Consider the following 27,152-nt stretch of genomic DNA (forward strand, 5'->3'; position numbering starts at 1 on the left):
CTGATCATCCTGACCACTCCAGTGGGCACCAGGAAGGCCTTAGGAGAAGCCTGTTTGTGCCACTCACAGTGAAAAGGTCTGATAGTTGGGGCAAGGAGTGGATCCCAAGGAACAATTCTCACACCTGGGTGGACGCACCTAGAGTAAGCAAGGGGTGGAGACTTGGGCGGAGGGGTGTCTCTACCTGTGTCCTGGATGCAGAGCATGAGCTTGATTCTCCAAGAGCACAAATTTTGCTTGTTTGGGACAGGTGTTGGCAGGGCAGAGGAGGTGAGGGGTAGTTCTGTCATTCAAACTGGAGAAGGGAGGGTGCCTCAGTCCCCAGGCCAGAACTAGTAAACATGGGTTTTGGAGGTAGGAGGACCTAGGCCCACATTTTGCATTTTCTGTTTACTGGCTCTGTGGCCTTGTCTAGTTCATGAATTGTGTCTGTGCCTCAGCTTTCTAATCTGTAAAATAGGGATGCTGACATCCACCACTCAGGGCTACTGTGAGAGGAAGATAAGTCCTAGTGCAGATGTTGTGATATACAAGCTGTGCCCTTCCCTCCCCTCCTTCCCACCTGCACACACAAAATAAGGTTATTGCTGGAACTGCACAAAGGGCAGGGGAAAGGGTATAGGCAGTTCATGAGTGAGGGAGGAGCCAGTTGGTAGTCACTAAGGTAATTGCCTTCCCCATTAGTGTAATTTCCCTAGGTTCTTCTTTTTCCCTAGCCCTAGAGCTGAGGAGATGTTCAGTAGTTGTTTGGTGTAGAATTTGTTCCCTCATAGAGATCTATTTCAGAGAGGCAGATGGCTTCTTGGACTGGTCACACTTATGGTCAGTCCTGTTTGTCACCAGGTTTCAAGTTGTGGGTACTCTGCAAAAATTGAGCCTGGAAAGGCTGACCTATGACAATTAGACTCATAGGAGACTAATGCATAATAAAAGCCAATACGTTAACTTTTGACTGGCTGGTGCTCACTCTTGTACACCTCTTCTCTCAATTAAGGAAAACAGTCACAGGCCACTTGGAGTTTTGGCATCACAATGAGGGAAGTTGGTTGGTCATCTCAGTGGTTGGAATTCTTTAGTTGAAATTCTGCAGGCATATATAGGCTGTGTAAAGAATTTCTGGTCACAAGTTCCAATGTTTCTGTCAGCAGCTGAGTTACTCTCTTATAGGGACACTGTCTCACACAAAGAGACACATCTTTTCTGTTGCTTAGATGACCCGTCCACATATTGCATACAGACATCCCTCTTCTGCCTATACAGTCCTTCTCTACACAGGACACAATGTCACTAATTAGGTATTAATATCAATGTGGCATTGCCTTCTCCACATGACACTCTGGCCACTTTGGTGGGAGGAGTGTCCCCAGGCTTCTTACATCTACAGATGCTCCCCCTAGGGGCAACCCTAAAGATGTCTCATGTCATTCTTCAAATGGTGATTTTTTTCTCACCATTCCCTAAGGCCATAGAAATATTCAAAAACAGCATGAAACTATGGATTCACATCATACATAATGTAATTGAAAAATCCTATATTGTTGGACAATTGTTTTCTAATTTTCACTATTGTGTACGAAAAACAAATAATTTTGCTCCTAAATATTGAAGTAAACCCCTGATTTTTTTTGTGTGCTGTTAGTTATTAAAAGTGGAATCATTGGAGGCGCCTGGGTGTCTCAGTCAGCTAAGCGTCTGCTTTCAGCTCAGATCATGAACCCAGGTCCTGGGATGGATCCCTGCGTCGGGCTCCCTGCTCAGTGGGGAGCCTGCTTCTCCCTCTCCCTCTGCCCCCCAGCTCACGGTCTCTCTCTCTCACTCTCTCTCTCTATGTCAAATGAATAAATAAAATCTTTTTTTTTTAAAAAGTGGAATCATTGAGGAAAACATATGAATATTTGTAAGGCTTTCATGTATATATTTGTCTCCAGAATGGCTGTACCAATTTATAGTGTTACAGCTATATTGAATGCAATTTTACTGCACAATCACCAATACTGGTTGCTATTCTTTTTAAAAATTTGCCAGTCACATATTTGAAAAATAAGTGATTTAATATTGCTTTGTTTGGGAAATATCTTTACTCTTTTCTGATTATAGAGGCAATTCATAATCTATGCACAAATTGGAAAATACAGAAAGAAATGAAGACTGAAAGAAGAATAGTATATAATTTCTCAATAATATAACCATTGTTGTAATTTTAAATATTTTCTTTACATTTGTTTGTTTATTTATCCCAACTCCTTTCTTTTTTTCCACATTTCACATCCAACCAGTCTATCAGGAAAATATTTTGGTTCTATTTTCAAAATTTATGTTTGCAATTTGACCACTTCTTACCAGTTCTGTATTAACCTCCCTGGTTCAAACCATTATCAGACCATTATAATAGCATCTGCACTGGTCTTCCTGCTTCCACGGTGTCCCATTCAGAAAGATTCTGCTAAAATCTCATGTCCTTCCTCTGTTCACAACCTTTTCATATTTCTTATCAACCTTAGAGTACAACTAAAGTCCTTGGAGTGATCTGTAAGTTCCAACACGATTCACTCATCCCCTCTCTGATCTCATTGCCATACCCTCTCACTCATTCCACTCATACTACATTGGCTTTCTTCTGGATACTTAAATATACGTGGCTTGCTTGGTCCTACTTTAAGTGTTTACCCAGCTGTTTCCATTACTAGGAATACTCTTTTACAATATAGCTGCATTACTCATTCTCTTAACAATGAAAAATTTTCTCAAATAAGCACTTCCAGACTATTACGATCCCCCTACTCTGTTCTATTTTTCTTCTCCCCATTGCTCTTACTTTGTAACACACTATGTAATTTAGTTATTTTTCATGTTCATTTTTTATAATGTTTCTCCACTAAAATTAAGATCCACAAGGAGAGAGATATGTATTTTATGTTTCCAAAGAACATTGAACAAGGATGTGACTCAAAGAAGGCACTCGATAAATGTTTCCTGAATCTATCTATCTATCTATCTATCTATCTATCTATCTATCTATCTATCATCTATCTATCATCTATTATCTATCATCTATCATCTATCTATCTATCTATCTATCTATCTATCTATCTATCTATCATCTATCTATCTTAATAAATGCTTAGGATAGTTAATGGGCCTCAGTGGGAATAAGACAAAGGAAAGTTTATTTTGTTGCTCCATAAAGGTAGAGAGTTGATGAGAGATTTAAAAAAAAAAAGTAAACTAGAAGCCAAGAAAATGGTGGAAGTTGTCTAGGAGTTTGATATAACTCCTACCATCAACTCCAAGAACTTTGCTAAATTTCACAAAATTTCTTGCACTGTTTTCTCTGGCTGAATTTTTTGGAGGATAGGGATGGGATGTGTGATATGACATAGTTGTAAGTTCAAGAGACATACACAATACACCCAACAATAGCATAATATACATTATTCTAAGGTGTATGTGAACCATTCTCCAAGAGAGATCACGTTAGTCCACGAAACAAGTCTGAAAAGATTGAAATTTTAAAATATTTTATTTTATGTTTTTTAATAATTTTTTATTATATTATGTTAGTCACCATACAGTACATCCCCGGTTTCCGATGTAAGGCTCGATGATTCATTAGTTGTGTATAACACCCAGGGCACCATGCAATACGTGCCCTCCTTACTACCCATCACCGGTCTATCCCATTCCCCCACCCCCCTCCCCTCTGAGGCCCTCAGTTTGTTTCTCATAGTCCATAGTCTCTCATGTTTCATTCCCCCTTCTGATTACCCCCCCTTTCTTTATCCCTTTCTTCCCCTACCGATCATCCTAGTTCTTATGTTCCATAGATGAGAGAAATCATATGATAGTTGTCTTTCTCTGCTTGACTTATTTCACTTAGCATTATCTCCTCCAGTGCCGTCCATGTTGCAGCAAATGTTGAGAACTCTTTCTTTCTGATAGCTGAGTAATATTCCATTGTATATATGGACCACAACTTCTTAATCCATCATCTGTTGAAGGGCATCTCGGCTCCTTCCATGATTTAGCTATTGTGGACATTGCTGCTATGAACATTGGGGTGTATATGGCCCTTCTCTTCACTACGTTTATATCTTTGGGGTAAACAACCAGTAGTGCAATGGCTGGATCATAGGGTAGCTCAATTTTCAACATTTTAAGGGACCTCCACACTGATTTCCAGAGTGACTGTACCAACTTGCATTCCCACCAACAATGTAGGAGGGATCCCCTTTCTCCACATCCTCTCCAGCAATTGTTGTTTCTTGCCTTGTCTATTTTTGCCATTCTAACTGGCGTAAGATGGTATCTCAGTGTGGTTTTGATTTGAATTTCCTTGATGGCTAATGATTTTGAACATTTTTTCATGTGTCTGTTAGCCATTTGTATGTCTTCATTGGAAAAGTGTCTGTTCCTATCTTCTGCCCATTTTTTGATTTGTTTATTTGTTTCTCGTGTATTGAGTTTGAGAAGTTCTTTGTAGATCTTGGATACCAGTCCTTTATCTGTAGTGTCATTTGCAAATATATTCTCCCATTCCGTGGGCTGCCTCTTAGTTTTTCTGACTGTTTCCTTGGCTGTGCAGAAACTTTTAATCTTGATGAGGTCCCATACGTTCATTTTATCTTTTGTTTCTCTTGCCTTTGGGGATGTGTCATGAAAAAGGTTGCTTTGGCCGATGTCGTAGAGGTTGCTGCCTATGTTCTCCTCTAGAATTTTGATGGATTCCTGCCTCACATCGAGGTCTTTCATCCATTTGGAGTTTATTTTTGTGTATGGTGTGAGATAGTGGTCAAGTTTCATTCTTTTGCATGTAGCTGTCCAAATTTCGCAGCACCATTTATTGAAGAGGCTGTCTTTTTCCCACCGGATGTTTTTTCCTGCTTTATCAAATATTAGTTGCCCAAAGAGCCGAGGGTCCATTTCTGGGCTCTCTATTCTGTTCCATTGGTCTATGTGTCTGTTTTTGTGCCAGTACCATGCTGTCTTTGTGATCACAGCTTTGTAGTACAGCTCGAAATCCGGCATTGTGATGCCCCCAGCTTTGTTTTTCCTTTTCAACAATTCCTTGGAGATTCGGGGCCTTTTCTGTTTCCATACAAATTTAAGGACTATTTGTTCCAGTTCTTTGAAAAATGTCCTCGGTATTTTGATCGGGATAGCATTGAAAGTGTAGATTGCTCTGGGTAGCATGGACATTTTAACTATGTTAATTTTTCCGATCCATGAGCATGGAATATCTTTCCATCTCTTTATGTCTTCCTCAATGTCTTTCAAGAGTGATTTATAGTTTCTAGAATATAGGCCCTTTACGTCTCTGGTTAAGTTAATTCCAAGGTAACGTATGGTTTTTGGTGCTATTGTAAATGGGATGGATTCCCTAATTTCTCTTTCTTCGGTCTCGTTATTCGTGTACAGAAATGCAACTGATTTCTGAGCATTGATTTTGTATGCCGCCACATTACTGAATTGCTCTATAACTTCTAATAGTTTGGGAGTGCCTTCTTTGAGTTTTCCATATGGAGTATCATGTCATCTACGAAGAGAGACATTTTGACTTCTTTGCCGATTTGAATACCTTTTATCCCTTTTTGTTGTCTGATTGCTGTTGCAAGGACTTCTAGTACTATGTTGAATAATAGTGGCGAGAGTGGGCATCCTTGTCGAGTTCCTGATCTTAAGGGAAAGGCTTCCAGCTTTTCCCCATTGAGAATAATATTTGTAGTAGGCTTTTCATAGATGGCTTTTATGAGATTGAGAAATGTACCCTCTATTCCTACACTCTGAAGGGTTTTAATCAGGAAAGGATGCTGTATTTTGTCAAATGCTTTTTCAGCATCAATTGAGAGGATCATATGGTTCCTGAGTCTTTTCTTGTTGATATGATGTATCACGCTGATTGATTTGCGAATATTGAACCACGTTTGCATCCCAGGTATGAATCCCACTTGATCGTGATGGATAATCCTTTTAATGTACTGTTGGATGCTATTAGCAAGTATCTTGTTGAGGATTTTGGCGTCCATATTCATTAGGGAGATCGGTCTGTAATTCTCTTTTTTGAGGGGGTCTTTGCCTGGTTTGGGGATCAAGGTAATATTGGCCTCATAGAATGAGTTTGGTAGCTTTCCATCTGTTGCTATTTTTTGAAATAGCTTTAGGAGAATAGGTATTATTTCTTCTTTGAATGTTTGGTAGAATTCCCCAGGAAAACCATCCGGGCCTGGAGTTTTGTTATTTGGAAGGTTGTTTATCACTGACTCAATTTCTTCATAATTAATTGGCCTGTTTAAGAAACCAATTTCTTCCGGTTTCAATCTTGGTAGTTTATAGGTTTCTAGGAAGGATTCCATCTCTTCCAGATTGCTTTGTTTATTGGCATATAGCTGTTGATAAAAATTTCTAATAATCCTTCCAATTTCAATGGTGTCCGTCGTGACCTCTCCTTTTTCATTCATAATTTTAATAATTTGGGCCCTTTCTCTTTTCTTTTGGATAAGTCTTGCCAGTGGTCTGTCTATTTTATTGATTCTCTCAAAGAACCAGCTTCTAGTCCTGTTGATCTGCTCTACTGTACTTCTGGTTTCTGCTTGATTGATTTCAGCTCTAATTTTGGTCAACTGCTTCCTCATGCGTGGATTAGGCCTGTCCCTCTGTTGCTGTTCCAGCTTCCTGAGGTGAGAATATAAAAACTGCATTTTAGATTTTTCTATTCTTTTGAGTGAGGCTTGGATGGCTATGTATTTCCCCCTTAGGACTGCCTTTGCAGTATCCCATAGGTTTTGGACTGTTGTGTTTTCATTCTCATTGGTCTCCATAAATTGTTTGATTTGATTTTTGATTTCCTAGCTTATTGAGTCATTCCTGAGCAGGATGGTTCTTAGTCTCCAAGTGTTTGAGTTTCTTCCAAATTTTTCCTTGTGGTTGAGTTCCAATTTCAGAGCGTTGTGGTCTGAGAATATGCAGGGGATAATTTCAATCTTTTGGTATCAGTTGAGACCTGTTTTGTGTCCCAGAACATGGTCTATTCTTGAGAATGTTCCATGGGCATTAGAATAGAATGAGTATTCTTTGGTTCTGGGGTGTAGTGTTCTATATATATCTATGAGGTCCAACTCGTTGAGTATGGCATTCAAAGCCTTTGATTCTTTGCTTAGTTTTTGCCAGGGTGTTCTGTCTATTTCTGATAGTGGAGTGTTGAGGTTCCCTACTATTAATGTATTTTTATTTATATGTCTCTTTATTCTGGTTAAGAGTTGGCTTGTGTATCTTGCTGCTCCCCTGTTGGGGGCATATATATTTATAATTGTCATATCCACTTGTTGAATACTTCCTTTAAGAATAATATAGTGCCCTTCTGCGTCTCTAACTATAGTCTGTGGTTTAAAATCCAATTTATCTGATATGAGAATTGCTACCCCAGCTTTCTTTTGAGGTCCATTTACGTGAAAGATGGTACTCCATCCCCTTACTCTCAGTCTGAATGCATCTTTGGGTTCGAAATGAGTCTCTTGTAGACAGCAAATGGATGGGTCATTTCTTTTTATCCAATCTGCAACCCTGTGGCTTATTATGGGAAGTTTCAAACCATTCACATTAAGACTGAGTACTGAGAGATATGATTTTAATGATGCCATGTTGCCAGTAAAGTTTTTGTTTGTATTGGCTGTGACTTTCTGTTCTGTATCACTCTTGGGGCCTTTTTACTTTTATAGAACCCCCCCGTAATATCTCCTGTAGGGCTGGTTTCGTGGTTACGAAATTGGTTAGTGACTGGCGATTCTGAAATGTCTTTATTTCTCCATCAATTCTGAATGACAGCCTTGCTGGATAAAGGATCCTTGGCTGCATGTTTTTCTCTGAAAGAGCTTTAAATATGCTCCCCCAACTCTTTCTCTCATTCCAGGTCTGTGTAGACAGGTCTGACATAATTCTGATGCTTTTGCCTTGGTATGTGAGAAATTTCTTTGCCCTGGCCGCTTTCAATACTGTATCCTTGGATCTAATATTTGCGAAATGCACTATGACGTGACGTGGCGTATGTTTGTCGTGGTTGAGCTTGGGAGGGGTCCTCTCTGCCTCTTGGACACAAATGTTTGTTTCCCTCGCTAGATTAGGGAAGTTTTCAGCTACAATTTGTTCAAATATCTCTTCTAGACCTCTGTTTTTCTCCACCCCCTCGGGGATGCCGATGATTCTAACATTGGATCTTTTCATTGAGTCAGTAATCTCCCCGTAACCTACATTCGTGGGTGTGGATTTTTTTAAGAGCAGCTTCTATTTTGGTTTTTTCCTCTATTAACCCATCCTCCAATTCACTAACCCTTTCCTCTGCTTTGGTGATCCTGGCCGTCAGAGCCTCTAGTTTTGCCTGCATTTGGCTCATAGAATTTTTAATTTCTGTCAGATTCGCTCTCATTTCTGTCCTTAGGGATTCTATATTCTCAGTAACCTTTTCGTTAATAGTTTTTTCAATTCTACTCATCATTTTGACCATCGTTACTCTGAATTCCATTTCTGATAATTTGGTTACATCCATATCCATTATTTCTGTGGCAGAGGCCACAGACTCACTGTCTTTTCTTTGCTGGGGGGGGCTTCTCCTTCTTGTCATTCTGATGAGGAGAGGTTGCGGGGTTGTCCAGAGCCCAAATTATTGACTGGGTCCCAGGCCATGCCCCTTGTTTTATAGGGATCTTAGGGATGTGGGCTTCTTCTTTAAAGAGTTTATTTATTTATTTATGTGGCAGCCAACCAGCGAGAAAGGGAAAAGAAGCAGGGAAGTGGGAGAGGAAGAAGCAGGCTCCCAGCGGAAGAGCCCGATGAGGGACTCCTTTCCGGAACGCCGGGATCACGCCCTAAGCCGAAGACAGGCGCTCAATGACTGCGCCACTCAGGCGCCCGGGTTGTGGGCTTCTTGATTTTTTAGCCTGCCTTCTGGGGGAGGGGCCTGCCACACCGATACTCAGGCAACCCTGTTTGGGTAGAGTCTCCGTGTCCCCTGCGAGGGGGGATGGGGATGGGCACTCTCTGAGCCGGTATTTCCAGGCTTTTGTTCTCTGGCAGCTTTCCCTGGCGGTTTGCTGTGCCTCTTCTGAGAGAGCAGCAGCGGCTGAGTTTCAGCCTCTGTCACAGAACAGCCAGATTGCGGCCTGTTCTCTACTAATGTTCTGGCCACTTCAACTCTGTTACTGTTGGTGCTGCTCAACCCTGCAGCGTCCCGGGATGTGCGCCCCACACCCGGCGTCCCAGCCCTCACTTTCAGGGCCGGCGCGTCTCTGTCCTTTGTGTTTCTAATGCCGCCAGCCGCCCCGCGTGTGCTCCGGAAGCTCCCGGTCTCAGTCTGGATCCAGTGAGCGCACCGGGATTCCGGTGTTCCGCGAGATGCCTGGTGGCGCGTGCATCCGGCTCACAGTCTCAGTCTGCTGTTTTGTGGGTGCCGTCCACGAGCCCCGCCCGCTCTCCCATGCAGGTGGCTACCGCTTCCCGCCGCCCCGAACGCGGCAGCTCTCTCCCCCTTCCATTTATCTTCCGATATCTGTGCACGGTTTCATGGCTCCCCGCTTCGTACCTCAATACTCAGCGCTGGAGATGTTCATTTGTAGAGATCCAGATGCATCTTCCTGCGTCTCAGGCTGGTTCCGTGGTTGTTTAGGCTGGTCTGGTACCTATCCAGCTCGACTCGGGGGACTGGCTGAAAAAGGTGTCTCCTCGAAATTTTAAAATATTTTAATTAAACAACGTGTCATTCCTGATCACAATGGAATGAGACTAGAAACCAATAGCAGAAGGCAAACTGGTAAATCCATAAATATGTGGAAGCACAGTCTTCAACAACCAATGAGTTAACGAAGTCAGAGGGAAATCAGAAAGCACTTTGAGACAAATGAAAATGAAAACAACATACCAAAACTTAGCGGATGCAGTGAAAGCAGTACTATGTGGGAAGTTTACAGCTATAAAGACATACATTAAAAAAGAAGAGAGATCTTAAATAAACAACCTAACTTTATAACTCAAGGAGCTAGAAAAAGAAAATGAAACTAAACCCTAGTTAGCAGGAGAGAAATAACAAAGAATAAATAAGATAGAAAATTAAAACAATAGAAAAAATCAGTGATAGAGTGGATTCTTTGAAAAGACCTACAAATTGACAAATCTTTAGTTAGATGGCCTAAAAAAGGAGACTCAATCAGAAATAAAATAGGACATTACAACCAATGCCACAGAAATTAAAAGGATTATGAGATTATTATGAACAACTGTACACCAACACGTTGAATAACTTAAAAGAAATAGCTTAATTCCTAGAAACAAATGACTTAAAAACTGAATCATGAAGAATAGAAAATCTACAGAGACCAATAACTAGTAAGGTGATTGAATCAGTCATCAAAAATCTCCTTCACCCAGGAAAAATTCCATGCAGCAGCCCCTGGCCGAGAACTTACGCTAAGGATGTAATAGGAAAACATGTTTGTGACCTTGCAGGCTTTAGCGTAAATGTCAGAGCCCAGCGGTGGGGAACGCCCGGCTTGCCCAGCGGCCAGGAACACTTGGCTTTCCCAGCAGCTGGGAACGCCCAGCTCGCCAGGGCAGAACACTGCCCCAATGGAAACTTGATTGCTCTTGACAATAGCCCGCAGGGTCCATAGAAACATGTTTAAGATAGGCCTCACTTGCTGAACATTACATCATCTAACCCCCGTGACCTTCCCCATGATGTACTACTATCCGGTGATCTTCCCCGTGATGTACTACTATTCACTAGGATGTAATACGGATCACTCCCTTGATTGTTTTTGATTGTTTATTGCCAATAAGTATGTGGGGTTGCAGCTGTTTGGGGTGATCGTACTCTTGGCAGTGGCACACCTGGCAGTCGTCCCCTGCACCCATGCTGTCTTTCGCAAGCTAACCTGTCTGTGCCTCGTCCTTCTCCCGAATCGACGCCGCGGTGCTGCAGGCAGTGTCGCGGCAATTCCATATTCATCTTATGAGGCCAGCATTACCTTGATACCAAAACCAGATGAAGACAGCACAAAAAAAAGAGAACTACAGGTCAATATCTCTAATGCAAAAATCTCAACAAAATATTAGCAAACCAAACCCAACAATACATTAAAAAAATCATTCAACATGATCAAGTGAGATTTATTTATTCCTGGGGTGCAAGTGTGGTTCAATATTCACAAAGCAATTGATGTGGCACACTATACCAATAGGAGAGAGGATAAAAGCCATATGATCATTTCAATAGATGCAGAAAAAGCATTTGACAAACTACAACATCCATTCGTGATAAAAACCCTCCCTCAACAAAGTAGGTTTAGAAGGAACATACCTCAACATAATAAAGGCCCTACATGAATAATCCATAGCTAACATCATCCTTAATGGAGAAAAACAGCTCTTCCTCTAAGGTCAGGAACAAAACAGAGATGTCCAATCTCACCACTTTTATTAACATAGTACTGGAAGTCCTAGCCACAGAAATCAAACCAGAAAGAGGAATAAAAGGCAACCAGACTGGTAAGGAAGAAGTATAACTTTCGTTATTGGCAGATTACATGATACTATATATATAACCCTAAAGACTCCACCACAACACTACTAGAACTGATAAATAAATTCAGTAAAATCACAAGATACAAAATCAATTTATGGATTTCTGTTGCATTTCTATAAACTAATAATGAAGTAGCAGGAAGATAAATTAAGAAAATAATTCCTATTTACAATTGCACCAAGACAATACAATACCTAGGAATAAACCTGACCCTAAAAGGTGAAAGACCTTTACACTGAAAACTATAAAATATTGATGAAAGAAATTGAAGAAGGCACAAAGAAATGGAAAGACATTCCATGCTCATGGATTGGAAGGACACATATTGTTAAAATGTCTGTACTACCCAAAGCAATCTACACATTTAATGCAATCCCTATCAAGATACTAACAGCCCTTTTCACAGAACTAGAACAAAAAAATCCTAAAATTTATATGGTACCACAAAAGACAATTAATAGCCAAAGCAATCTTGAAAAAGAAAAGCAAAGCTGGAGGTATCACAATTCCAGACTTCAAGTTATATTACAAAGTTGTAATGATCAAAACAGTATGGTACTGGCACAAAAATAGACACATAGATCAATGGAACAGAATAGAAATCGTAGAAATGAGCCCACAGTTATATGGTCCATTAATCTTTGACAAAACAGGAAAGAATATCCAATGGGAAAAGTGTCTTCAACAAATGGTGTTGGGAAAACTGGGTAGCAACATGCAAAAGAATGAAACTGGACCATTTTCTAGTATCATACAGAAAAGTAAACTCAAAATGGATTAAAGACCTAAATGTGAGACCTGAAATCATAAAAATCCTAGAAGAGAGCACAGGCAGTAATTTCTATGACATTGTTTGTGGCAACATCCTTCTAGATATGTCACCTGAGGCAAGAGAAATAAAAGCAAAAATAAACTATTGGCACTACATCAAAATTAAAAGTTTCTACACAGCAAAGGAATCAACCAACAAAGCTAAAAGAGATCCTACTGAATAGCAGAAGATATTTGCAAGTGACATACCCAATAAAGGGTTAGTATCCAAAATATATAAAGAACTTATACAACTCAACACCCAATAATCCAAATTAAATAATCCAATTAAAAGCCAAATAATCTAATTAAAAATAGAATATATGAATAGACATTTCTCCAAAGACATCCAGATGGCCAACAGACACATGAATAGATGCTCAACATCACTGATCATCAGGGAAATGAAAATCAAAACCACAAAGAGGTATGACATCACACCTGTCAGAATGGCTAAAATCAAGAGCTCAAGAAATTACTGTTAGTGAAAATGTGGAGAAAAATGAACCCTTTTGCATGGTTGGTGGGAATGCAAACTGGTGTACCCACTCTGGAAGACAGTACGGGGGTTCCTCAAAAAGTTAAAAATAGAACTACCCTATAATCCAGTAATTATGGGTATTTCCTTAAGAATACAAAAATACTAATTCAAAGGGTTATATGCACCCCAATGTTTATTCCAGAATCATTTATAATAGCCAAACTATAGAAGCAGCCTAAGTGTCTATCAATAGATGAATGGATAAAGAAGATGTAGTATATAGAGGCACCGTGGCTCAGGTGGTTAAGCGTCTGCCTTCGGTTCAGGTCATAATCCCAGTGTCCCGAGATCTAGCCAAGAGCTGGTCTCCCTGCTCAGGAGGGAGTCTTGTTCTTCCTCTCCCTCTGCCTCTCCCCCTGCTCATGCTCACTCTCTCTCTCTCTCTTAAATAAATAAAATCTTTTTAAAAAAGAAGATGTGTTGTGTGTATACACACACACACACACACACACACGAATATTACTCAGCCACAAAAAAGAATGAAGTCCTGCCATTTGTAACAATGTGGATAAAGCTAGAGAGTATTATGCTAAGTGAAATAAACCAATCAGAGAAAGACAAATACCATATGATTTTACTCATATGTGGGATTTAAGAAACAAAACAAAGGAAAAAAGAGACAAACTGAAAAACAGACTATTAACTATAGAGAACAAACTGATGGTTACCAGAGGGGAGGTGTATGGGGGGATGGGTTAAATAGGTGATTCAGATTAAGGAGTGCACTTGTCTTCATGAGCACTGAGTAATGTAGGGAACTGTTGGATCTCTATATTTTACATTTGAAACTAATATAGTACTGTGTGTTAACTACATGGGAATTAAAAAAAACTTCATTTCTCATTTCCACAAAAACAAACAAACAAACAAACAACAACAAAAACAAAAACCCAACTCCTCAACCAAGTGGCTTCACTGGAGAATTGTACCAATCATTTAAAGAAGAATTGAGGGGAGGAGTTAAGATGCCGGGGCAAAGGGGGACCCTAAGTTTGTCTCATCCCTCAAATACAGCTAGATATCAAATCATTCCAAACACCCAAGAAATCAATAGAAGTTCTGAGAAAACAAATACCACAAGTCTACAAGTAGAGAAGAGACAACCTTTTGGAAGATAGGAGGTGCAGACACTTGAATTCGGTGTAATATAGCTGTAGACACAGCAGAGGGCAAGGAGCCTGCTTAAGGAGGCTACTGCAAAGTATTATAAGCAGTAGAGCACAAAATCAGAACTTTTAGAAGTCTGCTATGGTGGAGGACATTCCTGGCTTAAAGGTGCTCAGGTGGTGAAGCAGGGCAGAATTCCAGTGTGACACCAATGTCTGAGGATCCCCTGGGTTGCAAGAAGAAAAGGTGGCACCTGAGTGCCAGGCATAAGAGCATGGAAGCCGGCTGAGAACAGTGAGTCTAAGTGCCAGCTTTCTGCTCTATATCGCCATAAACTGTGAACCGCTCTGTAGTCTTGCACCTGCTTTCCTGGGACGGGTCCAGCAAAAGACAGAAGCATGGCTACACCCTCCCCAGGCGGAACAGTGAGGGTCCACACCACAGGAGTCCCTAAAAGTTGGAGTTTTGGAACTCAGTCACATGCCTGAGATGAAAAAACTTGGACACAGGCAGGGTGAACACAGGGTCTGACAGAAACCAGGGAAACAAGAGTGATTTATTGCTCTTCTGTGAGGGCTCACTGAAGAGTGGGTGGCTTAAATATTCAGCTCTGGGGTTTGAGAGCAGGACACGACCATATTAATCCCGCCCATCAGTGCTGAAAGCCTTCAGGGAGCAAAACAGCGCCACCTCGTGGAGGCTGGGGCCACTTACACCAAGCCCTGCTTACCTGTCCATTGGAGGCGCATTTCCACTAAGGCAAGTCCACCTGATAATCAGTGCAACAGGCCTCTCCCCCAGAAGACCAGCACAAACAACTTGCTCCCAGCAAGTTTACTGATCTTAGAGGGCTATGAAACTTCAGCTCTAGGGGAAAATAGTATCTGACCTCCTTTTTACTTTTATTCTCTATTTCTTTATTATTAATTTTTCATTTATTTTCTAATTTTTTCAATTATTTTTTACTTTTTTAATTTTAATTTTTTATTTTTTAAAAGATTTTATTTATTTACTGGACAGAGAGAAACACAGCGAGAGAGGGAACACCAGCACGGGAAGTGGGCGAGGGTGAAGCAGGCTTCCCGCTGAGCAGGGAGCCCGATGTAGGGCTCGATCCCAGGACACTGGGATCATGACCTGAGCCGAAGGCAGATGCTTAATGACTGGGCCACCCAGGCATGCCTAATTTTTATTTTTATATATGCTTTATATTTTATTTTTTTATTTCTTTAATTGTACTTTATTTTTAAACACACACATATATAAATATAAACATATATAATATATAATAATTATATATAATATATAAATATGTATAATAATATATATAAATATTATATATATTTTTTTTCTTTCTCTCTTATTTTGAGATCTACTTTCTTTTAACAAGCAGACCAAAACACACCCAGGATCTAGGGTTTTGTTGTTGTTGTTGTTGTTATTGTTTTTTCTTTTTCTTTCTTCTTTTCTTTTCTGGACAAAACGATGAGATGGAGAAATGCACTCCAAAAGAAAGGACAGAAGGGTAGTACTGACAATCAGGGATTTAATCAATACAGATGTAAGTAAGATATCTGAACTAGAATTTTAAAAAATGACTATAAGGATACTAGCTGAGCTTGAAAAAAGCATAGAAGACACTAGAGAATCCCTTACTGTAGAGATAAAAGAACTAAAATCCAGTCAGGATGAAGTTAAAAATGCTATAATTGAGATGCAGTCCCAAGTGGAGGACATAAAAATAAGGATGGATGAAGCAGAAGAGTGAATCAGTGATATAGAAGATAAAATTACGGGGAAAATGAAGCTGAAAAGAAGAGGGAAAGAGAACTATTAGATCACAAAGGTAGACTGTGGGAACTCAATGATTATATGAAGTGAAATAAGATCTGTATCATAAGAGTCCAAGTCTTGGACTATCTTTTGGGGTGAATTCTTCCATCTTGTGTTTCTGGAGGGGGAAAAGGCAAAATAAAATTTTAAAAATATTTAAAACATTAAAAAAATAAATAAAGTAAGCTAGGTATGTTTTGGTCTGCTTAAGAGAAGCTTGATAGACAAAAGAAATAAAAAGAAGACAAAAATTTTTTTAAAATATAGAAAATTAAAAAAAAAAGATTGCTCTTTCTGTTTCCGAAAACAAAAACAAACCCAAACACAAAAACCAAAACCATACCATAAGAGACCATTAATTATAGGAAACAAAGTGAGGGTTGCAGGAGGGGTCATGAGTGGGGGGATGGGGTAACTGGGTGATGGGAATTAAGGAGTGTACTTGATGTAATGAGCCCTGGGTGTTATATGCAACTGATGAATCACTAAATTCTACCTCTGAAACTAATAATACACCATATGTTAATTAAATTGATTTTAAATTTGAAAAAATTATTAAAAAACAACAGCAAAAACCATAGGAAGCTAGATCCTGGTTTCCCTAGAGCTGAGGCTTTGCAGCACTCTGATTAAGTAAACTTACTGCAGGCAAGAAGGTTGTGCTGGTCTTCTGGGAGTGGCTGCGACTCTGATTCTCAGGTGGATTTGCCCTAGTGGAGATGTGCCTGCAGGGGCCAGGGTGGGTGGGGCTTGGTGTAGCAGCTCAGTTCTCCGCTTGGTGGTGCTGTTTAGATCACCCAGGTTGATCAGTGCTGGTGGGAGAGGGGTGAAAATGGCTTCCATCTCCTGAGAGAGAAATTCACACCCCCCTTTCTTCAGGAAGCCCTAACAGACCTGCCGACAATCACCCCTCCTGTGACCCCGCTTCTGTCAGATCTCTGCTTTCACCCTGTCCTTGACCAAGCTGTGCAGCACTCCCGTATTTTAACTCAGGCGCAGCTGTGTTTCAAAACCCCACAATTCAGAGACCCCACAGCATAGACCTTCGCTGATCTTCTGGGAGAGGGTCTCCCTGTACTGTGGCCAGTGCAAGCTTGTCCCAGAAAACAGTTATGTGACTGTGTAGCAGTTTGGAGTTTATGGTAAATCACAACACATGGCTGGCGCCAGGGTTTGCCCTCAGCAGGCATCTTTATTCCTAAACTGGTGAATGGGTTTAACTCAATGGTGCCCTCAGGGTCCTTTTACCATGGATAGGCCATATCACTTCTACCAAATGCACTCCAAGCAGGGGAAGAGCTTCTCCCTGGGCAACCCAGGGGATCCTCAGACAATGCTGCCTGTTCCTGGCTCCTCCTTGCTTCCCCACTAGAACACCAGCAGGCAAGACCTTGGCTATGGTGCTGACCTCCAAAACTTCAGATTCTGTGCTCAGCTGTTAATAAAAAACTGGCGGTATTGGAACCCTCTCTTTTTTTCCAATCAGTGGTTCTGGGGAACAGTTTGTTGTGTAGCCCTCTGTGCATGTTTTCACTCTTTTTTTTTTTTCACTCTTTCCTTCTTCTCTCTAGATACTCCCTCTGCAATCAGGGCTCCCTCCCCTTGCAGTGCCCATGGCTCTCCTCCCATGAATCAACTCTCTGCAGTTCCTACCTTCCACAGGTCATTTTTCTCTGTTTGTAGATGTGCAGCTTTTTTCTCTAAGACTTCTGAACAATTTCTTGGGTGTTCAAAATGATTTGGTCTTTATCAAGCTGTGTTCCAGGAAAGAGTCAAGCTTAGGATTGCCCAACTCCACCACCATCTTAACCCCCTCTCCCCTGCAACAGATTTCTTTATACTGCTTTTGTATCTTGCAACTTTACTGAATTTATTTATTATATCTAACAAGGTTTCATTTTTTTTTTTTGGTGGAGTCTTTAGGGTTTTCTATATATAGTATTATGTCATCTGCAAATAGTGACAATTTTACTTCTTCCTTACCAATGTGGATGTCTTTTATTTCTTTTTCTTGTCTGATTGCTGTGGCTAGGACTTCCAGCACTATGTTGAATAATAGTAGGGAGAATGGACATACTTGTCTTGTTCCTGATCTTTGAGGAAATGCTTTCAGCTTTTCACCATTGAGTATGATAATAGCTGTGAGTTTGTCATATATGGCCTTTATTATATTGAGGTAAATTCTGTACCACTTTGTTGAGAGTTTTTATCATAAATTTATGTTGAATTTTGTCAAATGTGTTTTCTGCATCTACTGAGATATGATTTTTATACTTCATTTGTTAATATGATGCATCATGTTTGATTTGCAGATGTTGAATCATCCTTGCATCCCTGAGGCTTTACTGAGGCCAGAAAATGGTCCTGGGGTGGGACATGCTTATGGCTTTAGCAATGTGGGAAAAAAACATTGCGGGCAGAACACACCAGTGGCTTTACTGAGGCTATGTCTGTGTGGACCTTCATGCACTAGCAAGGTAAGGGCAAGTGCAAAAGTGGCACTTTTCAGTGCTTCTGTCCCTGTAGAAGTCCCAACTGGTTCTTGCCCCTCTGGCAGTTCCTTTTAAGATTAGCAAACAAATCTCTTTTCAAAGTAATCCAGTCACCTCTCAAACTTCTGCCTTTGAACTGAATCCTGGAACAAGTGAGTCCATGTGTGAGCCCCTCAAAAGGAGTATCTCAGGTCCCCACTGACCCACCTGGTCACCTGAATGTAAGCCTCATTGGTTTCCAAAGTCAGACGTTTTGGGGGGCTGCATCTCTCTTGTGCAATTCCTAAAGGTTGTGCCTGATGTGGGGCACAAACCCCTCACCCTTCAGAGAGAAGCTGTGAACCCATGATATCCCTCCCTATTTTATGTTGTCATGCCATGGGTGAGGTTTTTGGTAAGAATGTGTCAGGTCTCTGCCTCTCATACCCATCTTGATGTGCACCTCTTATCCCTTATTCAGGGAGGGAGCTGTTTAGCTAGTTTTCATTTTCTTTTCAGTGGGAATTATTTTATATCTACCTGTAGATTTGGTGTATCCATGAAAGTAGTTAAGTTCAGTGTCTTCCTGTGAAACCATCTCAGACCAGAGACTTCTTTTTTGAACTGTGAATTATTTAGAAATTTATTGCTTATGAACTTGGAGTGCAGGTTTATATATTAGGAGGCAGGGGCTAGAGTGGATAATCTTCCAGCATCTTTTCCAAATCAAAGGACAATGACCTACCGCTCCATGAGCCTTCTTGCCTTCTTAACTAATACAATGTTCCAGCAGAAGAAGTAAAAAAACAAAAACAAAAACATAAACAAAGGGTTGGAGTTAAGATGACGGAGGAGTAGGGGACCCCTTTTTCAGCTGGTCCCCTGAGTCAGGTTGGATAGGTACCAGACCAGCATGAACATGAATGGAATCAGCCTGAGACGCAGGAAGATACATCTGGATCTCTACAAATGAACATCTCCAGGGCTGAGTATTGAGGTATGAAGTGGGGAGCCATGAAACCATGCACAGATATCAGAAGATAAACAGAAGGGGGAGGGAGCTGCCGCGTTTGGGCGCCGGGAAGCGGTAGCCAACTGTACGGGGGAGCGGGAGGACTCGTGGACTGGCACCTGTGAGAGAGCAGACTGAGACCGTGAGCCTGGGAACGCGCACGACCAGACTGAGGGCCGGAGCTTCGGAGTGCGTGGGGGCGGCTGGCGGCTGGAGGCTGGTGGTGTTAGAAACACAAAGGACAGAGACCCGCTGGCCCTGGAAGTGAGGGCTGGGACGCCGGGTATGGGGCACACATCCTGGGACGCTGCAGGGTTGAGCAGCACCAACAGAAACAGAGTTAAAGTGGCCAGAACATCAGTGGAGAACGGTCCGTGGTCCCTCTATTCTGAGACAGAGGCTGAGATTCGGCCACTGCTGCTCTGACTCTCAGAAGAGGCACAGCAAACCGCCAGGGAAAGCCGCCAGAGAACAAAAGCCTGGAAAGACCAGCTCACAGGGTGCCCATCCCCATCCCACCTCGCAGGAGACATGGAGACTCTACCCAAACAGGGTTGCCTGAGTATCAGCGTGGCAGGCCCCTCCCCAGAAGGCAGGCTGAAAAATCAAGAAGCCCACATTCCTATGATCCTTATAAAACAAGGGCAGACGGCCTGGGTCCTGGTCAATAATTTGGACTCTGGACAACCCCACAACCTCGCCTCATCAGAATGATGAGAAGGAGAAATCCCCCCCAGCAAAGAAAAGACATTGAGTCTGTGGCCTCTGCCACAGAACTAATGGATATGGATATAACCCGAGTATCAGAAATGGAATTCAGAGTAACAATATTTAAGGTGATGTGTAGATTTGAGAAAAGTATTAACAAAAATGTTAATGAGAATATAGAATCTCTAAGGGCGGAAATGAGAGCTAATCTGGCAGAAATTAAAAATTCTATGAGCCAAATGCAGTCAAAACTAGAGGCTCTGACGGCCAGGGTGAATGTGGCAGAAGAACGTATCAGCGAATTGGAGGATGGGTTAGTAGAAGAAAAAGCTAAAACAGAATCTGGACTCAAAAAAATCCACGCTCAGGAATGTAGGTTACGGGAGATTACTGACTCAATGAAACATTCCAATGTCACAATCATTGGCATCCCTGAGGGGGTGGAGAAAAACAGAGGTCTGGAAGAGATATTTGAACAAATTGTAGCTGAAAACTTCCCTAATCTAGCAAGGGAAACAAACATTCGTGTCCAAGAGGCAGAGAGGACCCCTCCCAAGCTCAACCATGACAAACCGACGCCACGTCACGTCATAGTGCATTTCGCAAATATTAGATCCAAGGATACAGTATTGAAAGTGGCCAGGGCAAAGAAATCTCTCACGTACCAACGCAAAGGTATCAGAATTACGTCAGACCTGTCTACACAGACCTGGAATGAGAGAAAGGGTTGGGAGAGCATTTTTAAAGCTCTTTCAGAGAAAAACATGCAGCCAAGGATCCTTTATCCAGCAAGGCTGTCATTCAGATGTGATGGAGAAATAAAGACCTTCCAGAATCACCAGTCATTGACCAATTTCGTAACCACAAAACCAGCCCTACAGGAGATATTAAGGGGGGTTCTATAAAAGTAAAAAGGCCCCAAGAGTGATACAGAACAGAAAGTCACGATCGATGGAAACAAAGACTTTACAGGCAACATGGCATCATTAAAATCATATCTCTCAATAATCGGTCTCAATGTAAATGGCCTAAATACTCCCCAAAAGTGCCACAGGGTTGCAAATTGGATAAAAAGACATGACCCATCCATTTGCTGTCTACAAGAGACTCCTTTTGCACCTAAAGATACACTCAGACTGAAAGTAAAGGGATGGAATACCATCTTTCACGCCAATGGACCTCAAAATAAAGCTGGGGTAGTAATTTGCATATCTGACAGATTGGATTTTAAACTAAAGACTATTGTTAGAGACACAGAAGGGCACTATATTATTCTTAAAGGATGTATCCAACAAGTGGATATGGCAATTATAAATATATATGCGCCCAACAGGGGAACAGCAAGATACACAAGCCAACTCTTGACCACAATAAAGAGACATATAGACAAAAATACACTGATAGTAGGAGACCTCAACTCTCCAGTATCAGAAATAGACAGATCACTTAAGCATGAAATCAGCAAAGAAACAAGAGCTTTGAATGACATACTCAACAAGTTGAAACTCATAGATATATATAGAACACTACACCCCAGAACCAAAGAATACTCGTTCTATTCTAATGCCCATGGAACAGTCTCAAGAATAGACCATGTTCTGGGTCACAAAACAGGTCTCAACCGATACCAAAAGACTGAAATTATCCCCTGCATATTCTCAGACCACAACGCTCTGAAATTGGAACTCAATCACAAGGAAAAATTTGGAAGAAACTCAAACACTTGGAGACTAAGAAACATCCTGCTCAAGAATGACTCGATAAACCAGGAAATCAAAAATCAATTTAAACAATTTATGGAGACCAACGAGAATGAAACCACAATGGTCCAAAACCTATGGGATACTGCAAAAGCAGTCTTAATGGGGAAATACATAGCCATTCAAGCCTCACTCAAAAAAATAGAAAAATCTAAAATACAGTTTTTATATTCTCACCTTAAGAAGCTGGAACAGCAACAGAGGGACAGGCCTATTCCACGCACGAGTAAGCATTTGACTAAGATTAGAGCAGAAATCAATGAAATAGAAACCAGGAGCACAGTAGAGCAGATCAATAGAACTAGAAGCTGGTTCTTTGAGAGAATCAATAAAATTGACAAACTGCTGGCAAGACTTATCCTAAAGAATAGAGAAAGGACCCAAATTTAAAAAATTATGAATGAAAAAAGAGAGGTCACAACCAACACCAATGAAATTGGAAGGATTATTAGAAACTTTTATCAACAGCTATATGCCAATAATTAAGCAATCTGGAAGAGATGGAATCCTTCCTGGAAACCTATAAACTACCAAGACTGAAACAGGAAGAAATTGATTTTTTAAACAGGCCAATTAATTATGAAGAGATTGAGTCAGTGATAAACAACCTTCCAAATAACAAAACTCCAGGCCCAGACAGTTTTCTTGGGGAATTCTACCAATCATTCAAAGAAGAAATAATACCTATTCTCCTAAAGCTATTTCAAAAAATAGAAACAGAAGGAAAGCTACCAAACTCATTCTATGAGGCCAATATTACCTTGATCCCCAAACCAGGCAAAGACCCCATCAAAAAGGAGAAGTACAGACAGATTTCCCTAATGCATATGGACGCCAAAATCCTCAACAAAATCCTTGCTAATAGAATCCAACAGTACATTAAAAGGATTATCCATCATGACCAAGTGGGATTCATACGTGGGATGCAAATGTGGTTCAACATCCGCAAATCAATCAGCGTGATACATCATACAAACAAGAAAATACTCAGGAACCATATGATCCTCTCAACTGATGCAGAAAAAGCATTTGACAAAATACAGCATCCTTTCCTGATTAAAACCCTTCAGCGTGTAGGGATAGAGGGTACATTCCTCAATCTCATAAAAACCATGTATGAAAAGCCTACAGCAAAAATAATTCTCAATGGGGAAAAGCTGGAAGCCTTTCCCTTAAGATCAGGAACTCGACAAGGATGCCCACTCTCGCCACTATTATTCAACATAGTACTAGAAGTCCTTCCAACAGCAATCAGACAACAAAAAGGGATAAAAGGTATCCAAATCGGCAAAGAAGAAGTCAAACTGTCTCTCTTCACAGATGACATGATACTCTATATGGAAAACCCAAAAGAATCCACGCCCAAACTATTGGAAGTTATAGAGCAATTCAGTAATGTGGCAGCATACAAAATCAATGCTCAGAAATCAGTTGCATTTCTATACACGAATAATGAGACTGAAGAAAGAGAAATTAGGGAATCCATCCCATTTACAATAGCACCAAAAACCATACGTTACCTTGGAATTAACTTAACCAGAGACGTAAAGGGCCTATATTCTAGAAACTATAAATCACTCTTGAAAGACATTGAGGAAGACACAAAAAGATGGAAAAATACTCCATGGTCATGGATCGGAAGAATTAACATAGTTAAAATGTCCATGCTACCCAGCGCAGTCTACACTTTCAATGCTATCCCGATCAAAATACCAAGGACATTTTTCAAGGACCTGGAACAAATAGTCCTTAAAATTGTATGGAATCAGAAACAGCCCCGAATCACCAAGGAACTGTTGAAAAGGAAAAACAAAGCTGGGGGCATCACAATGCCAGATTTCGAGCTGTACTACAAAGCTGTGATCACAAAGACAGCATGGTATTTGCACAAAAACAGACACATAGACCAATGGAACAGAATAGAGAACCCAGAAATGGAGCCTCGGCTCTTTGGGCAATTAATCTTTGATAAAGCAGGAAAAAACATCCAGTGGAAAAAAGACAGTCTCTTCAATAACTGGTGCTGGGAAAATTGGACAGCTACATGCAAAGAATGAAACTTGACCACTCTCTCACACCATACACAAAGATAAACTCTAAATGGATGAAAGACCTCGATGTGAGACAGGAATCCATCGAAATCCTAGAGGAGAACATAGGCAGCAACCTCTACGACATCAGCCACAGCAACCTTTTTCATGACACATCTCCAAAGGCAAGAGAAACAAAAGATAAAATGAACTTGTGGGAATTCATCAAGATAAAAAGCTTCTGCACAGCCAAGGAAACAGTCAAAAAAACTAAGAGGCAGCCCATGGAATGGGAGAACATATTTGCAAATGATGCTACAGATAAAAGACTGGTATCCAAGATCTGCAAAGAACTTCTCAAACTCAATACACGAGAAACAAATAAACAAATCATAAAATGAGCAGGAGATATGAACAGACACTTTTCCAATGATGACATCCAAATGGCTAACAGACACATGAAAAAAATGTTCAAAATCATTAGCCATCAGGGAAATTCAAATCAAAACCACACTAAGATACCCCCTTACGCCAGTTAAAATGGCAAAAATTGACAAGGCAAGAAACAACAATTGCTGGAGAGGATGTGGAGAAAGGGGATCCCTCCTACATTGTTGGTGGGAATGCAATTTGGTACAGCCACTCTGGAAAACAGCGTGGAGGTCCCTTCAAAAGTTAAAAATTGAGCTACCCTATGACCCAGCCATTGCACTACTGAGTATTTACCCCAAAGATACAGACGTAGTGAAGAGAAGGGCCATATGCACCCCAATGTTCATAGCAGCATTGTCCACAATAGCTAAATCGTGGAAGGAGCCGAGATGCCCTTCAACAGATGACTGGATTAAGAAGTTGTGGTCCATATATACAATGGAATATTACTCAGCTATCAGAAAGAATGAGTTCTCAACATTTGCTACAACATGGACGGCACTGGAGGAGATAATGCTAAGTGAAAGAAGTCAAGCAGAGAAAGACAATTATCATATGGTTTCTCTCATCTATGGAACTTAAGAACTAGGATGATTGGTAGGGGAATAAAGGGATAAAGAAAGCGGGGTAATCAGAAGGTGGAATGAAGCATGAGAGACTATGGACTATGAGAAACAAACTAAGGGCCTCAGAGGGGAGAGGGGTGGGGAATGGGATAGACTGGTGATGGGTAGTAGGGAGGGCACGTATTGCATGGTGCACTGGGTGTTATACGCAACTAATGAATCATCAAACTTTACATTGGAAATCGGGGATGTACTGTATGGTGACTAACATAATATAATAAAAAAACATTAAAAAAAGAAATTTATTGCTTATTTTCTAAATACCTGAGGATTTTCTATATTTTTATTATTAATTTTTAGTTTAATTTAATAATGGTCCGACAGTGTGTTTTGTATGATTTTTATTTTTGCTAAATTTCTTATGAGTATTATGATATAATTATTATTCCTGTTTCTCTGTAAGGAATATGCCCCTCCTAACCCTGGGATGCCTTCAAGATTTTCTCTTCACCTTTGGTTTTCAGTAGTTTGAATATGATATTCCTGGATGTGGTTTTATTTTAGTATTTATCCTGCATGGTATTTTCTGAGCTTTTTGGATCTGTGACTTCTTGTCACTTGTTAATTTTGAAAAATACTGGGTCATATTTTTTCAAATATTTTCTGTCCTTTTCTTTCTTCTTCTGGGATTCTAAATGTGCAATGTTTCACTGTTTTAATATTATCCCACAGATCTCAGATGCTCTGTTCTCATTTTTATAAGATAATTTTTTATTATGTTATGTTAGTCACCATACTCTGTTCTCATTTTTAAGTCTTTTTTCAGTTTATGTTTCAGTTCCCAAAACTTTTAATTACCTTGTGTCAACTTTATTATTTCTTCCCTTGGCTGTGTTGAGTTTACTGATAAGCCCACTGAGCATTCTCCATCTTTGCTACTGTGTTTTCATTTCTACCATTTCCATATAACTCTTCTCATAGATTTCACCTCTCTGCTATAATCTAATCTCAAATGTGCCTACCCTTCTCCTTAGAGATCTTAATTTTTTTAAAGTAAGCTCCACACCCAGTGTGGAGCCCAACACAGGGCTCGAACTCACGATCCTGAGATCAAGACCTGAGCTGAGATCAAGAGTCAGACACTTAACTGACTAAGCCACCCAGACACCCTTAGAGATTTTAATATTTTAATCATTGTTATTTTTAATTCCTTCTGATAGTTCCAATATCTATGACAAACCTAGATCTGGCTCTACTGATTGTTTTATCTATTCAGAATATGTTTTGTTTTATTTTATTTTATTTTTTATTTTATTTTGTATATCTTCCTTTTTGTTTCCTTCTCCAAGTTTTTATTTAAATTCCAGCTAGTTAACATACAGTGCAATGTTAGTTTTAGGTGTAGAATTTACTGATTCATCACTTGCATGCAACACCTGGTGCTCATCACAAGTGTCCTACTTAATACCCATCACCTGTTTAACCCATTCCCCCTACCTCCCTTGCCGTAACCATCAGTTTTTTCTCTGTAGTTGAGTCTGTTTCTTGATTTGCCTCTTCCTCCCCCATATTCATCTCCTTTCTTCTTAAATTCCACATATGAATGAAATCATATGGTATTTGTCTTTCTCTGACTGACTTATTGTGCTTAGCATAATACTCTCTAGCTCCAACCACACCATTGCAAATGGCAGGATTTCATTCTTTTTTATGACTGAGTGATATTCTGGTGTGTGTGTGTGTGTGTGTGTGTGTGTGTGTGTGTGTGTATGACCTCTTCTTTATCCTTTTGTTGGTTGATGGACATTTGGGCTTTTTCCATAATTTGGCTATCGTTGATAATGCTGCTATGAACATCGAGATTCATGTGCCCCTTTGAAGCAGTATTTTTGTAACCTATGGGTAAATACCTAGAGTGCAATTATTGGATCGTAGAGTGTTCTATTTTTAACTTTTTGAGGAACTTCCATACTGTTTTCCAGAGTGGCTGCACCAGTTTGCATTCCCACCAACAGTGTGAGAGGGTTCCCCTTTCTCTGCATCCTCACCAACACCTGTTGTTTCCTGTGTTAATTTTAGCCATCATGACTGGTGTGAGGTGATATCTCATTGTAGTTTTGATTTGTATTTCCCTAATGATTAGTGATGTTGGAATCTCTTCCTGTGTCTGTTAACCATCTGTCTGTCTTTGGAAAAATGTCTGTCTATTCATGGCTTCTGCCCATTTTGTAACTGGATTATTTGTCTTTTGGGTGTTGTGTTTTATAACTTTATATATTTTGGATACTAACCCTTTATCAGATATATCATTTGCAA

Source organism: Ursus arctos, chromosome X (genome assembly GCF_023065955.2).
Source record: "Ursus arctos isolate Adak ecotype North America chromosome X, UrsArc2.0, whole genome shotgun sequence".
Taxonomy (NCBI): domain Eukaryota; kingdom Metazoa; phylum Chordata; class Mammalia; order Carnivora; family Ursidae; genus Ursus; species Ursus arctos.